The 17,237-nt window shown below is 31.0% G+C and overlaps 2 long non-coding RNA genes across 2 annotated transcripts; both read right to left on the minus strand.

Moving 5' to 3' along the window:
- Positions 1-2,581: 2,581 nt before the first annotated feature.
- LOC140184534 (uncharacterized) lies at positions 2,582-4,264 on the minus strand. The gene is made up of 2 exons (XR_011881559.1): positions 4,140-4,264; positions 2,582-2,815 (listed from the first exon to the last, which is right to left on the minus strand). It is a non-coding gene; the product is annotated as an uncharacterized lncRNA (long non-coding RNA).
- Positions 4,265-15,320: 11,056 nt separating this feature from the next.
- On the minus strand, positions 15,321-16,946 carry LOC112792713 (uncharacterized). Its single transcript, XR_003197532.3, has 4 exons — positions 16,519-16,946; positions 16,297-16,340; positions 15,805-15,950; positions 15,321-15,713 (listed from the first exon to the last, which is right to left on the minus strand). It is a non-coding gene; the product is annotated as an uncharacterized lncRNA (long non-coding RNA).
- Between the last annotated feature and the right edge of the window lie 291 nt (positions 16,947-17,237).

A 17,237-nucleotide genomic window follows, 5' to 3' on the forward strand; every position in this document is an offset into this window, starting at 1 on the left:
CTACCCGTCTAGGAACAAATACAGCAGTTATATTTGTAACTGCATTTATTAACAGTAGTAAACCTCGCACTAAAATTTTAATATATACTTTGAAGAGATAAATTACTCATCATCAATTAAGTATTTTTGTTAATGTGGGGTTTGATTATGTAGCTAGGTGGTTTAGTACTTTAGTTCCTTAATTAGGTGGCTTCAAGTTTGAATATTAAGAATGGAGCAACGCTATTTTAGCAATAGTAAGAATTGACAAATGCGACTAAATATATACCAAGAGATGTTCTTTTTCACTCGCTCTCTTTTTTTTTTTTGGATGAGCTTATATGGTAGTTAATATATAAATTCATTGTTTGACATTTATAAATTATGAATATATAAATACTCATTTTAAATTATCTATCATTTATAAATTTGATACATTAACAATTAAACGTATTTAAATCCAATTCGTAGCAACGATATATTGAAGTATGAATCTATCAAAATTTCAAGTGACATACTTTAGAATAAAGAGAGTACATAAATCTTTAAAAAAAAATTATATACATGTGTTGGTATTTGTACATCAAATTATTGGAGCATTGTGTTTCCTAACATACTATGGAGCTGAATGTTGTATCAAATAAGGTCTTTTTTGGAAAAGACCATTCAAACTTTATAAAAAGATCATCCAAAAATATAAAATAAAGAAAACACATGGAGATGATAATTATTGGGAAAAAATCTTAGGTGTAACTCTGCCTGAGTAGAAAATCTTAGATGATAATATCATGAGTTGGATTATTCATTAGGTGTTGGTCCCACTAAGTAATCCAAGAGCAATTATTTTCTATTTACGTATTTTTTAGTCTTTTTATTTTAAAGGATCTAAGTACCTCCTTAAGTGAAATTGTTGTCATAATACATTGGCACTTTCCAAAAAAAAATAAAAAATAAATTTGTCTTGGTTCCTATAGTGAATATATATATATATATATATATATATATATATATATTATAGTCCTTAAAAAATTACAATGTCTTAAAAAAATTACTAAATTTCTCCGGTCTTTCCAGCTCATTTAGTCAGAGACCAATAAATTCAGCATTATAAGGGACTTTGACTGTTTTTTAGAGACATGTATATTTATTATTTATTGCAAAATTTTCTCAAAGCATATTGAAGCTCTTTTTTAGTTTACCGCAAAATTCTTTAGAACATACCGTTCTATTACTCAATAAAATAAGACAAAGGAAACACCTTGTGAAAGGAACCTTCATTTTTTGTCATTGTTGTAAATTGTAATAATGATAATTTCGAAATCATGAAATGTATCTTGAAAGAAACAATCGATGCCATAATAAAATTATTGTAACGTATATATGGATTCGATCATTCAATACTTGTTCATGCATGTTGGCTTTTAGATTATTCTTTACAAAGTTTCTCAAAAAAAAAAATGGTCACACGAAAACAAGGTTAACCAAGGATTTTATCTTGTTTAGCCTAGAATCTTTTTTGGTTTTCCCTCATTTGTTACTTTATTTCGTATTGGGATATATATGATATATGATAAACATACATAGATTTTATTCTCAACAATGCATCACCGGAATGAGAATCAGAGACCCACTAACCAAACCAAAGTTAAATATTAATATGTATGTGTGGGTCTAATAGAACAAGAATTGGCACAAATACACAATTTAGTGAAATTTTTTATTTGGAGAATAATGCTTGTGAGGCAAGTAGGCACCAACTTTATTGAAGAAAATACCTAATTATATTTGAGTACAACTCATTTGCGTGCCTATATTTAATTGAAAATTTCATGATTCGGGATTGTACCAAAAGAAAAATCATCTCTCTCTCTCAAATAATAAGATATACATGCTAATTCGGAAGAATTTCAAGTATTTAAAAAATATTAGTATTTCAATAATTTTAGTTGTTAATTTAATCATTTCAATTATAAAAAAAATATAATATTAGCACGTAACACACTTCAACCTATTTTCATTTAATTTTTTAGCATTGTATCATTTAATTTTCGACAAACTAACATTAGCACGTAACACACTAAAAAATACAAAAATATTATATACATATAAAAAATCAACCACTAAACTAATTATTATGCATAAATATTTTAATATATATTTTATATAAATAATTAATAATTGATATTTTATATATATTTAATATGCTAGAGAGAAATAAATTGTTGAGGAAGATTTTATTAAATTATCAAAATCCCAAATATAATGGAATTTTTACATCTTATTTTTGAATTATCACAATGCTAAACTTTTTTTTTCATATATATATTTTGGAGAGTCACATATAATTTGTCTTTATATAAAATTAATAATTAAAAATTATTAGATAATTTAATATATTAAACTAAATTATTATCTAATAATTTTTATTATTAATTTTATACAAAGATAATTGATGTGAGTTTTTAATATATACCGTATGTATTATTATAAGAGAGTTATTTAAATAAAGATGTCAAAAATATTTTTTTATAAAGATATTTTGTATAAAAATATAATTTATTTATTTAACTATATTTTAAATAAAAACAACACTTTTATAATATATTAAAATTTAATTTTATAATTCATTATCCAAAAATTAAAAAAAATTACATAAAAATAATTATAAATTTTTTATTACAGTATCCACTTCATTGTCAGACTCGTTTCTTTGGCCGGTGACAATTACAAACGCAAAGTCCAACAAGACATTCCTTTCTGCATGGCTTTGGCTGAGGGGTACAAGACAAAATTTTGCAATCTTTGTCCTCTACACATAATATCTTCAGAGCCATACCTGACAATTTATTTTACCATTAATAAACCCTAAAGGGGGATATAAATATATAATAATGGTTTGACAAAGTTTATTATATATAAGATTTTAGTTACAGAGACAAATCACAATACATACAAATTAATTATATTTTTATAATATAATTTATAACATATACTACTTTTGTCTTAAAAAATATTTCGTTTTTTTTTAATAAATATGTTAAGATATATTTACTTCAAATCAATCTTTAAAAAAATTTTAGTCGAACAAGTAAGTTTTAATAAATTTTAGTCGACAAATCAGTTCCAAAATTTTTACAAATAATTAATTTTCACATCAAATTATTTGTCTATACAAAAAGATAAATATAATAAAAAAATTCTCAGAAACTATTATGTCTTCAATAAAAATTTAGTTATTCTGTTAGTTCTTATAATTTGATTAAATTTATAATTAAATTATTATAATTTTTTTGTTTTAATTAGATTTTTATACTACTTTTAATTTAATAATTAGATACTTTTTAGTCTAAAAATATCAAAATTAACTAATATTTCTCCATAAATTGAAGGTATCTATAACTAATAATTTAATTAAATTTTGGACCACATATTTTTTAAAAAAATATTCTATTCATTTTAATATTTTTAACATAAAAAGGACCTAATTACAAAATAAAAAATAGTGTATAGATCCAATTGAAAAATAAAATAAAATTATCTAGTTACAAATTTAACAAAACTATAAAAATTATTAGAATAATTAAACCTTTAATAAATAATGATAAAGATTGATTTGTCTAATTTTTTGAACAAAATTTGACATAAAAATTAGTTTATGTAAAAAAAATTAGAGACTCAATTGATTAATAAAATTTATTAAAGACTAAATTGTCTTGATGAAAAATTCTTAGACAATAATTTATAATATTATTATTTATATTTTAAAATATAATTACTTTTCGAGGAAGGAACTAAGGAAAATACTAAGAAGTATGAACCAAAGAGATGAACAAGTGAAAAGAAAAAAATTTTATTGACTTATCCATCACCCTCGTTTGACCTCAAAAGTTAGAATGCCAATTTTAACCTTGAAAGTTTGAAAAAATCTCAGACTTATCCATCATCCTCGTTTTCTGCCATAAACAAACACATGCAATTTTTCTTTCTCTTTCTCTAACAATAATATACACATGTACAATGCAAATTAAACACAATACACTTAGATATAATGTATATTATTTTATTGGTTAAGCTAAGGTTGAAGAATGAGATAGAAGCAAGTAGCAGGTAGCATCATGAGAGATAGAATGAAGAAGAAAATTAAAAATAGAGGAGAATACCAGACTTTGATGCTACCAGGATTACGAGAAGTAAGCAAGCAAGTAACATGAAAGATTTTGCCATTTTAAAAATGTGATGATGTGTTAATGTTGTAAGTGTGAGGAGTGTATGAAATTAGTCTCACATCAAAAAATTAAAGAAGATTGAGGAAAAAATAAAGAAGATTGAGGAGTTTATAAGATGAAAAATTCATTAACTTACTATTTTAAGGTTTTGAGTTAAATGTAAGTCATAGTAATTTTATAAAAATTTGTTATAATTAAAGAAATAGTAATGATAATAAAAAGTTAGTTAATATATTATATTGATTCTTATTCCAAGTCACATTTTATTTTATGAATGCATGTACAAGAACCAAGATTTGAAGGGCGACAAAATTAAAGTGAAGGATTGTGTCTATAAAGAGAAAGTATAGGGAGCCAATGAAATATTTGTATAATGTGTACAATGGAGGTTTAGGGATGTCCGATTCAGTATTAGAGATATAACCATTAGTGTTACTTTTTCCCATCAGTTTAAACTTTTGAAATGAGTGGTATTATGACATGGTATCAAAGATTTAAATCTAAAAGGTCAAGAATTTGATCCTTTGTGAACTCTAAAATCAGTTTAAGTTTTTAGGATAAGTAGTTTCATGACATGAGATGTTAATTATCCACGTCTACCACCATCACATCCAATTCAAAACCATGAGTTACTCATCTTATAAACTCCCCTCTTTCTAGCTCCTCTCAACAAATGGTATCAGAGGGGTATTCAAGATAAAGTATCAAAAGTCTTCCTGGTAAAGGTGGCCTAACAAGTAGTATCAGAGGGGTATTCAAGGTGAATACTCATGGTGGAGAAGCCAAGTTTTATGACATGAGATGTTTATTATCCACGGCTATCACCATCACATCCAACTCAAAACCATGAGTCTCTCATCTTATAAACTCCCATCTTTCCAGCTCCTCTCAACAAGTGGTATCAAATGGGTATTTAAAGTAAAGTATCAAAAGTCTTTTCGACAAAGGTGACCCAACAAGTAGTATCAGAGGGGTATTCAAGGTGAATATTCGTGGTAGAGGAGTCAAAAAAATGAGAATTTATAAGATGAAAGACTCATTAACTTACTACCTTAAGGTTTTGAGTTGGATGTGATGGTGGTAGCCGTGTTGGGTTCTAAGATAATATATGTCGTGTTGGGTTCTAAGATAATATATGATGTGTGTTATGAATGTGTGTGTGAGCTTTACATTTTATAGGCACAATCCTTCACTCTAATTTTGTTGCCATTCAAATCTTGCATCCTTGCACATGCACATCAAATAAAATGTGACTTGGAATAAAAATTAATATAATACATCAACTAACTTTTTATTATCATCACTATTTCTTTATAACAAATTTTTACAAAATTACTAGAATTTTTTCTAATATTTTTAAAATTATTTACCTTTTTTATAATTTTTAAAAATTACATATAATATAAGCAGAGGCGGAACTAGAGAAAATATTAGAGGAGAGCTAAAAATATTTACACGATAAAATAAAATTAAAATAAAATTTTAAGAGGAGACTAAACTAAAATTTATATATAATTTACATGTAAAAAATTTAAATTAGAAAAGACCATTGTCCCTTTCTCTATAATGTGTAGCTCCACCCTCAGTACAAGAGTGACGTTTATTATTAATTCAAATTGGCTAACAGGATCATGATTATTTATTTTGAGAAATGAATATATATCACGATAACATCATTAATTAAATAATTAAATTATAATTAATTTATTAATAATTATTATTTAATTAAAACTAATTTATTAATAATTATAATAATCATTATATTAAATAATTATATCTCTATTTAATTAATGATTTATATTAATTATTTAATAATTAATTATGTTAAATTATAATTAATATAAATAATTATATTAAATTAATAATAAATATTATTTATATTGCTATATTAAATTATAATTAATTAAATTTGTTTATCTAAAAAATAAATTTAATTTTTATATATTATAAAATAATTTTTAATTGAATTATTTATTTTTATTTATAAAATTTAAAATATTAATTAAATTTAAATTATCTATTTTAACCGTTATATTATATATATATATATATATATATAAAAGATGTATATATGAGCATTGTATATATTTTATAATAAGAAGTATATATAACATATGGTAAATTATAAATCATGTTATTTAAGAGAAGAATGTATATATGAGTATATGACCATTTTATTTTATTCACAAATAAACTGATACTTATAAATCATGTTGTTTAAGAGAAGAATGTAAAATTAAAGTTGATAATGTCAATTAAGAGTAGTTAATGCATGTGCGGGACGACTTTGACACTGATACTTTTTATTAGGTTAACTTTGACTATAAAATATAAGGGGTACTCTAGTGTATAGATTATTGAAAATTTAAGCGGTATAAAGAGAGTATAATTTTTTTATAGTTATTTTTTATTATTTTATTATTATTTAAAATGTGAATTTTATCTTTATTAATTTTTCTTTTATCCTATTAAAAAAAATTTATAAACTTATATCTTTATTATATAATTTACCAAAATATAAATACACAGTAGCCAATTGAATTGTATTCTATTAAGTGTGTAAAAAATGATCATATAATGTAAAAAATATATATTTTTTATTTTAGGAGTAATATAGATACAGTAAAAATGAAGTAATTAATAATATAGTTGACTGAATTGAAATGGGCTCATTTTCATATGATAATTTAATTAAAAATAAAATAAATTAAAAAGATACATGAGATTTTATGAGTGTCAAATTGGATTTTAACATCATTCTTAATATTGAGTATATATGCTTAGTGGTTTTGTGATTTATATTCTTTTATTAATTAAAATAAATTAATGATATTATTGTAAATTTAAATAAATAAATAAATATTATAAAATTAAATATTTTTTATTAGAATAATCGTCTAAGTAAATTATTTATTGTTAATTATATTTATTTTATCTCAAACTAAATAAAAAATATATCACAAATTTAGTCATTATATATTTGTATATTTTACATACAAAAATATTTTATGAGAATAAATAATCATCTACTTGTATTTGTATATACTTAAATATGTTATTTTTACACAATTTTTTAATAAAATCATTATCACCAGAATAATCAATGTGAGTATAGAAGATCGAATAGTCAAATTTGTCATATTTTGCCTCTTTTTTGTTGCCACATAAAATAGTAATAGAGAGAGGGAGTTATTAACTTCTATAACTTCATTTATGAATTATGAGTGTGATGAGCGGAGAGGGTGGGTTTTCTTTTTCTGCCTGTCTTCATTATTGGTCTTTGGATTCTTTAGAGTGGGGTATATTTTGCTTTTCTCCTTGAGGAAAAAACGTAACAAAAAAAAAAAGAAAAAAAACTATTTGCTTTCTTATCATTATTATTGGATGTGAAAAGATTGTCTAATTTTTGAAATTATAATGTATTAATTTAATATTTGAAATTACATTTTATATAAATTTGTAATATAAAAATATTATATTCATACATAAAATTAATTATTATATATTTATATATAAATACATATAATATTTAGTTTATTTGTAATATATATTTTATATGATAATATATATTTTATATAAATAATAAATTGATAATTGATTTTTAATATACACGTAACATGGTTGTTTTAATATATAGTTAATCAATTATTAGTCAACTATTATTATTGAGTCTGTTTTTAGTAAGCTCAAGTGTGTTTTGAACTTTTGTAATAAGTACAATAAATAATTTATAAATAGGCCCCAAATGAGGTTTAATAATAATTATTACATTTTTATTTTTATCATAAATATTTGTAAAATTCATTTAGATAACCCTAAATTTGCTACTTTTACTCGGTGACTAAACCCACTAACACACTCTTTACTCTCGTTCTCTTCTTTTTCACAAAATCTACTGCCATCAACAATAATCTCTACCCACTGTCATCAGCCTCAATAATAATCTCTACCCACGGCCTTTCTCTTCCCTTTTCACAGAACCCACTGCCATCAATAATAATCCATATCCACTGCCATCAGCCTCTCTTTCTCTTCCCTTTTCACAGAACCCACGTCTAATGCCAATTTATTTGAGAATTTTCTTTTCAGTTTCAGAGTGTCGTCGTTCTTTCTATCTTCATCGTGCACCGCGTCTTTCCGTCGTCCTCAGCACCATCTTCCCCTTCATCGCTACACTTCAAGAGTTTCAATGGATTTGTGTTTGGGTTCATTTAGGGTTTGATCAATGAGTTTCTGAATTTGTCAATTGCTTAAGATTTTTCAATTAAAAACATAAAGCAATTAAAAAAAATGGTGGAAAGAAACTGTAATATTTTTCTATATTCAATAGATTATTTTTCTTGTTTATCTTAAAATTTGAAATTAAGTTGTTTTCTCTGTTAATATGTGCTGCACTTTATAGTTTCTCAGGGGTATTTCTATTATAGTAAATTGATCTAAATATGGATTTGTGCTTTGTTGAATGTCATAATAGATATTGCTTTCTCAAATTTTGCAGGTACAATTAGAAGCTTAATTTGGTTAGAAGTATTGCTTGATGGCACAGTTTCAAATAAAATCTTAATCTTTATCATCTGTCACTGCTGCTTCTAAATCAGTTTCACGTCAACCATCTCAACAATCCATCAAGTTAACTTTTGTAGGATAATTTGCTGGCATAAACTGTCATAATATAACCAACTTGGGTTGGTCGAGTGGTCAGCTCACTCGTCCGCTTAAGCAAGTGTCGGGAGTTCGAATCCCGCCTTGTGCATGCAGCAACTCATTGGCCAGCGGCAGATCCTTAAATGGAGCTCAGATCCGCGACGAATTAGTCCTTAACCAGTCAGGTCATAATATACTAATTTAAATGTAATATTTTTCTCTCTCTAGAATTAAAAAAGATGTAAGATGTAATGTTGCTCCCTGAAATATAAGAGCAATTGATACAAACCCACATCCAAACCAACAAGGCCCAGCTGAAGAGGAACCAATTGAAGATGAAAAAAAAGAGAGTCATGGGCCAGAGATGTTGGGTCCTAGAAGAAAGAAGCGCCCAACTTGGCACCAAGATTATGTGATGTAACAAATTGCTTCTAAAATGTCTACGTGGCAAAGTTAGTTACATTTGAGTATGAGAATGATTGATACAGGGTAAAAGTAGCATCAAGAGAGAGTAGAGAATTATCATTTGGCCATTAGAAAATTGGCTCTGGAGTATAACCCTCACTCGAAGTAGGGAAACGTTTGTGTTCGTACTCCTTTTCATTCATGCTATTCACTAGTAATACAACACTAATTCAGTATACTTTCTTCCCATTATACAAATTCATTACAAATCCTATTACACATTTTCTAATCTATCATTGGTGCTCTCATTGAGAGATGGTGGATACCGATGAACTCCGACGATCCCAAGCAGAAATTACAGCCTTACAGCGGGGTCAGATTGAGATTAACAGTAAGGTCTCTGACACTAATGATCACTTGCATTCCATGGAGGAATTCCTGAAAGAAATCAAAGGAATGTTAGCATATTCCAAGAAGAAAAAGAAAATAATTAGAGAAGAGGACTCTGATTCTGACGTTGAGAACAACAAGAAGCAGCATCATCATCATCATTCTAATCACTTCCACTCGGGAAATAGAGGTATGCGTGTTGAACTACCTATTTTTGATGGTGAAAGGGTTGAGGAGTGGGTTTTCAAGGTGCAAGAATATTTTGAATGGTTTAGTGTGCCTGAGGAGATGAGAATCAGGATGCTTTCTTTTCATTTAACTAGTTCTGCCTATTCTTGGTATCATTGGTTAGTAAAAAATGATATTCGACATACTTGTGACTCATTCTTGAATGCATTGTTAATTGGTTTTGGCCAGAATTATTTCTATGACCCAAAAGCAGCTCTTAAGGAGCTAAAACAAACTGATTCTGTGGCAGAATATCACACCCAGTTTGAGAAATTATTAACCCAAGTGACTGGATTGAGTGAGGATTGGTTGGTATCCTTGTTTATTGCTGGCTTGCAAGAGCATCTCAAATACGAGTTGATGATAGCTAAACCTCAAGAGTATGATACCGCGGTAGCCTTAGCCAAATTGCATGAACAAAAGCATGCTGCGAACCCTACACACTCAATTAAAATCCTGAAACCATACACAAACCCTAACAGTCGAAACACCACCACATACTTCAGTACCCCAACTCCACCACCTAACAGAATCCCAACAACAAAACACACACACAATCCTACAACAACCCTAGCAGCATCCAACCCAACCACAACCCAAACACAACATAAGCACATCCCAAACACCCCTTACAAACACTTATCAGCAGAGGAGGTTAAGCTAAAGAGGTCTAAAGGATAATGCTATTATTGTGAAAATAAATGGTCACCTTTCTATCGCTGCAAAATCACACTGCATCTGTTAATTGGAGAGGATGCAATGCAGAAACTGTTGAGGGAACCACCAGCATAGGAGGTAATTACTGAAGGACCAGAACAATCGGTAATTATTGAACCGGTACAAACTGAGATTAGTTTCAACGCTATGGTGGGGCAGTACCAGCCCACTACCTTCAAGTTGAAGGGAACATATAATGGCCATCCCCTAATGGTGTTGATTGATGGGGGCAGTACCCATAATTTTGTTAAAACTAGTGTGGCTCAGAGACTTGCAATTCCTATGCGTGATGTGACTCCTTTACAAGTACTAGTGGAAAATAGATATAGTATTGGCTGTCAGGCACAGTGTGAGGAAATTGCTTTGATTCTCCAAGGCTACAAGTTTAACATCAGCACGTATGTGTTGGAATTGCAAGGTGCAGATTTGGTTCTAGGTGTCCAATGACTTATGGGTCTTGGTTATGTCACTACTCATTATGGATTGTTGACTATGGAGTTTGTAGTGCATGATCTGAAGATGAAGTTACAAGAAGAAAGGCTATTGCAATCAGAAGGGCTCAGTAATAGAATGCTGCAGAAATTGGTGACAAATGAGGTCATTACTACATTCTATCACCTGAGAATGATTGAGGAAGAGACCAACAGCAAACCAACAACCCCTGTAGATATTCAGTAGCTTTTGAAAGAATTCCAACAGATTTTTGAGGAACCTACACGGCTCCCTCCCACTAGGGAGATTGACCACAAAATTGAGCTCATACCGGGTGCCCAACCGATTAAGATACGACCCTACAAATATCCTCAATTTTAGAAAGAGGATATGGAGCATTTGATCGCGGAGATGCTTGAAACTGGTGTGATTAGAGAAAGCCATAGTGCATTCTCTAGTCCGGTGCTTTTGGTAAGAAAGAAGGATGGTGGTTGGTGCTTTTGCGTTGATTATAGGACTCTCAACGCAGTTACAGTTAAGGACAAATTTCCTATACCAACTATAGAAGAGATACTTGATGAACTCTTTGGTGCCGAATATTTTTCTAAGATTGATCTGCAGTTGGGCTACCACCAAATCAGAATGAATGAAAAATCAGTGCACATGACAGCCTTTCGAACTCATTTGGGTCACTATAAGTTTGTGGTAATGCCATTCGGCCTTACTAATGCCCCTTCTACATTCCAAGCTATCATGAATCGGATTTTTCAGTCTTACCTACGAAAATTCATCGCAGTTTTTTTTATGACATTCTCATCTACAGCCGCACATGGGCGGATCATTTGGAGGCTTGGAGCATCTCAAAACTACTCTTGCTGTCTTACGTACTCATGATCTATATGCTAAAGCTTTTAAATGTTCTTTTGGTCAAAATCAGGCTGATTATTTGGGACATGTTGTGTGCTCTATGGGAATCAAAGTTGACCCTTCTAAAATTGAGGCAATACAAGCTTGGCTGAAACCAACTTTCCTTAAGCAATTGAGGGGTTTTCTTGGGTTAACATGCTATTATCGAAAATTTATTTTGGGCTATACCCAGCTAGCTTATCCACTCACTGAATTGCTGAAGAAAAACAATTTTCATTGGGGTGCTGAAGCGGACATGGCATTTGACAAATTGAAGACAGCCATGACTTACACACCTGTGCTATCCCTTCTGAATTTTTCTCAGAGATTTACTGTTGAGACCAATGCATCTAACACCAGGATAGGTGCTGTCCTATCCCAGAATGGGCACCCTTTAGCCTACTTTAGCAAGAAACTAAATTTGAAGTTGGCTATGTCTTCTGCCTATATTCGAGAGTTGTATGCCATTACTCAGGCGGTTGTCAAATGGCGTCATTATCTACTAGGCAGAAAATTCACCATAAAAACTGATCATCAGGGTTTAAAAGATCTGCTGACACAGGTGGTGTTGACCCCTGAACAACAATTTTATTTGCACAAATTACTAGGATATGATTTTGACATAGAATACAGACCAGAGAAACAAAACCAGGTGGTAGACGCACTGTCCAGGCCTCCAGAGAAAAACTATGACTCATGAATTCAGGGCTTTCACCTCAATTCATCTCATACTGATGGAGGATTTATTGGAAGGGAATCAGACTGATCCAGCCATGCTACGCCTCCACGATAAGTTGAAAACGGGGGAATTGGGGCCAGATTATGCAGTCAAGGAGGGTCTTTTGATGTATCAAGGACGAGTTTGGGTTCCCGATTTCAAAGGGTTGAGGGAATTATTGTTGCAAGAGTTTCACTCGTCACTTAGGGGCGGTCACAGGGGAATTCTCAAGACTTACAAGGTCCTTGGAGAGTCATTTTTTTGGCCTGGAATGCGAAGCCAAGTCCACAGGTTTGTTGAGCATTGTCAAGAGTGCCAAGTCACTAAGTACATTCCTGCAAAGTCCCAAAGTTTGCTATAGCCCTTATCAATTCCGGTTAGACCATGGGCCGATATTTTCATGAATTTTATTGTGCAACTTCCTAAGTCGGCTGGATTTACAGGGATCTTAGTGGTGGTAGACCGTTTCAGCAAAGTGGATCATTTCAGTGCTCTGAAACCTGGGTTTACAGCCAAGGATGTGGCACAGGTATTCATTAATTTAGTAGTACGGTTACATGGCTTTCCTGTTACTATTGTTTCGGATCAAGACCCGATTTTCTTGAGTCGATTTTGGAAGAGTTTGTTTGAATTAAGTGGGACTAAGTTACTTTATAGCTCTGCATATCACCCTCAGAGTGATGGCCAAACAGAGGTGGTTAATCGAACACACTTAAGCAGTACCTACGCGTATTCACACACACCTATCCAAAACAGTGGACCTCCTATTTATCATGGGCAGAGTTCTATTACAATAGCTCCTACCATTCTACTATTATCATGACTCTACATGAAGCTTTATTTGGATTTCCCATGAATGTACTCCCTGGGTACTTCTCAGGTACTACGAGTGTTATAGAGGTGGATGAGATTTTAAAGGTGAGGGAAGTTCTGAATAAAGAACTGACTTACTTTATTCAAAGGTCTCAAGATAAAATGAAGAAGCAAGCTTATTCACATAGAAGGGACATGGGATTTAACCTTGGGGATTGGATTTTACTCGAGATTATACCCTATAGGCAACGCTCCCTATCCTTGGAGCCACATAATAAACTGCGGAAGAGATATTATGGTCCCTACAAAGTCATTCAGAAGGTAGGGAAGGTGGCTTACTGGTTGGAGTTACCGGAGTCGTGTGCCCTTCATCCGGTCTTCCATGTGTCAGTGCTGAAACCCTTCCACGGTCCTCCACCATTGTTAGTGCCATCTGCAGCTGAATTACCGTCTTTTCTGCAGCCACGCCCAGCCGTCATCATAGCAAGTCGTGTTGTCTCCACTCCGACAGGACCTCGAACTGAACTCCTAGTTGATTGGGAAGGAGTTCCTCGCCATGAGACCACATGGGTAGATATGGTTGAACTTAGCAGGGAGTTTCCAGATGTGGACCTTGAGGACAAGGTCATAGTGGAGAGGGGGGTAATTGATACAAACCCAAATCCAAACCAACAAGGCCCAGCTGAAGAGGAACCAATTGAAGATGAAAAAGAAGAGAGTCATGGACCAGAGATGTTGGGTCCTAGAAGAAAGAAGTGCCTAACTTGGCACCAATATTATGTGATGTAACAAATTGCTTCTAGAATGCCTACGTGGCAAAGTTAGTTATATTTGAGTATGAGAATGATTGATATAGGGTAAAAGTAGCATCAAGAGAGAGTAGAGAATTATCATTTGGCCATTAGAGAATTAGCTCTGGAGTATAACCCTCACTTGAAGCAGGAAAACGTTTATGTTCGTACTCCTTTTCATTCATGCTATTCACTAGTAATACAAAACTAATTCAGTATACTTTCTTTCCATTATACAAATTCATTACGAATCCTATTACACATTTTCTAATCTATCAGCATTTCTATGTGATTTTAAGAGAATGCCATGTCTATGAACATTATATATTCTGCAGTGCTCATCATGTGAACAAAAATTTTCACAAGGTTTATCACTTTTGGTTACTCAATAGCACTTGCTTCACATCAGATCAAAGGGTGTCTTAACTTTTAAATAGAAAAAAAAATTGAAAAAATCTAGTTATCAACATAGTTAATTAATATTTTTTTTAAAATATCAATTGAAAATAATTATGACCAATCTCAATCTTTATTTAAATATTCTATTTCTATTCTAATACTAAAATTCCTATTTTCATGGCTTGATCTTGTTGGAAAGTTTCATTAACAGTCACTTTTAAAAACTCTTACTTTTATCAAATGCTGTAGCATATATACATTATTCCCTTTTGATGACATAGCAAAGAAATGCATGGCCAGATTGTTGTTAATGGTCACTAATATCAATTTCATACTGGAATCATATCATTTGATGAATTGTCACAATGTTTCATAAATATTATAAAACTAAATAAGTGAACAAGAATAATATTTGGTGAAGATTGATCCTCTCTAACTCTTTTATTCATAACTTGATAAAACAATTTATGAACTGATAAAACAAAGTGTGTTGTTTCTTTTGACTAATTACTGAGATAGAAGTTGTCCTAAGGGAACTGGGAATTAATAATCCATTTAAGTGTTAAACCAATAAGGGGCTAAATAGGCATCTTGATCTTGAAAACCAAAAATTTCAACATCTTGGTATGTCTTTGGATTAGTGATATCTGATATAAGCTAATTTGTAAACTCTTAAGAAAAAAATCAAATAACATTGTTGCATAAGATCCAAATATTGTTAAACAACTCGATAAAATAGGCAAAAAAAACTAGTATCAAATAATATAAATTACAACAAGGTTGAGTACAAATTAGTTCGCAATAAACCCCAGCGCAAAGATCCTATTTCCTCTTCCAGAATGAATTGTGCAAGCTGTGTTGTTCCTGCCTTTCCTTTAGAGCAACATTAAATTTATCCTTTGAAGAATCACTATGTTGTGAAGAGAGAGATTTCGTAACAGTTAATGATTGTTTCTGTCCCAAGTCAGTGGATACAGAAGGAAAACTAGCAAACGCTTCCCCCACTGATTGTGAGTTATTCAAAAGATTTCCTACTCTTTGTTCAATGTCTGTAGACATTCTAATCTGCAGAACACTTAACAAAATTAAGTACATTTCTAAATCCTTCCACACAAAAACAGAAATCAAACATTGAAAAAGGATAGATATACTCTACCTTCTTCTGTGTTGATCCATGACGCTCATCAAGATCTGCACGATAATCAGGCAAAGAGTAGATATACTCTACCTCCTTCTTTTCCCAAGCATCTTCATCTTCCCTATCTTGTCCCACCACTCATTCTCATCAAGCACCTCCTTCTTCTGCACCCCACCAAAATTAAAAATCAAATCAATATTATCAATAAATATTTGAAGTATCTATGTCCTAAGTTCCTAACCAAACCAATATAGCACTAACTATTTAACTTGGGAGTGATTATTATCAAACACATCATAAACAGAAAAAAAGAGCTTTTCCCAACTAGATTGCATTGACTACATGTATAAGACTACGCTATTATATCATCTTATCAGTCATATCCATTTCAAACCATTTAAACCCTACTATACAACAATCACAGCCTTAATAATAAACTAATTTAAATATCTCTCTACTATCTATACTAAAGCAATATTGAGTTAATAGAAAGTGAGATATATTACATACCTCCTTCAACCTCTTCTTTTTCTTTTCAGCTTGCAGTCAACCAACTTAATCAATAAAAGAGAAGAAAAATCTCAATTTTAATTCAGTAAAGCCCCCAATAGTGAAATTTCCAGGAATAGTGAACCTTATTTACCACATAAGAATCTCCATTTTTCAAACATCAAATAAAAATATATAAAAATGAAACTTTATTAAAAAAAATTTGAAAAACGGGGTAAGTACCTGTTTCTGAAGGCTGGCCTTGTCCACCGGTTCCTCCACCGCCCTTCTCTTCCCCTTTGCCAGCACAACTGCCCCTTCTCCTTCACCACCACTGCCTCCTGATGATAACGAGGGTGCTGAGACTCCACTTGCCACCGCAGCATGATCCCATTGGCAAAAGACTCAGCCGTGGAGGAGGATGAGCCTTCAACGGCGGACACCTGCGGGAACTGATTAGGAACAGGGTGATGATTATGAAGAGGAGCAACAGTGGTGATGTCGTCATCAGTGACGGCAGTGATTTTTGAGAGCAAAGCCTCAAGGGTAGGGGAAGAAGCGGAGGGTCACCGCGAAGAGGAAGAAGGCAGCAAGCAGTTGAAACGAGGGTTTGGTTCTGAAATTTTATATGGGATAATTTTAAGAGAGAAAGTATAGAGAGTCAATGACCTAAACGTACAACGTATACAATGGAGGTTTAAGAAGTATTAGAGATATGACTATTAGTGTTATATTGTTCTATCAAGTTTCGCTTTTGGTATGAGTGGTTTCATGACATGATATTAGAGTTCTACATCTGAAAGGTTAAGAGTTTGATTCTTGGTAAATTCCAAAATTAATTTAAGTGTACATATTGTATATTTAGACCATTGACTCTTTAATAGTACTTATCTTAAAATATCAAAAAATTTGTATCTCTTATTGTAAGTCACAATAAATTATAAATAAATTAAAGATAAATC

This window comes from Arachis hypogaea, chromosome 1 (assembly GCF_003086295.3).
Source record: "Arachis hypogaea cultivar Tifrunner chromosome 1, arahy.Tifrunner.gnm2.J5K5, whole genome shotgun sequence".
NCBI lineage: Eukaryota > Viridiplantae > Streptophyta > Magnoliopsida > Fabales > Fabaceae > Arachis > Arachis hypogaea.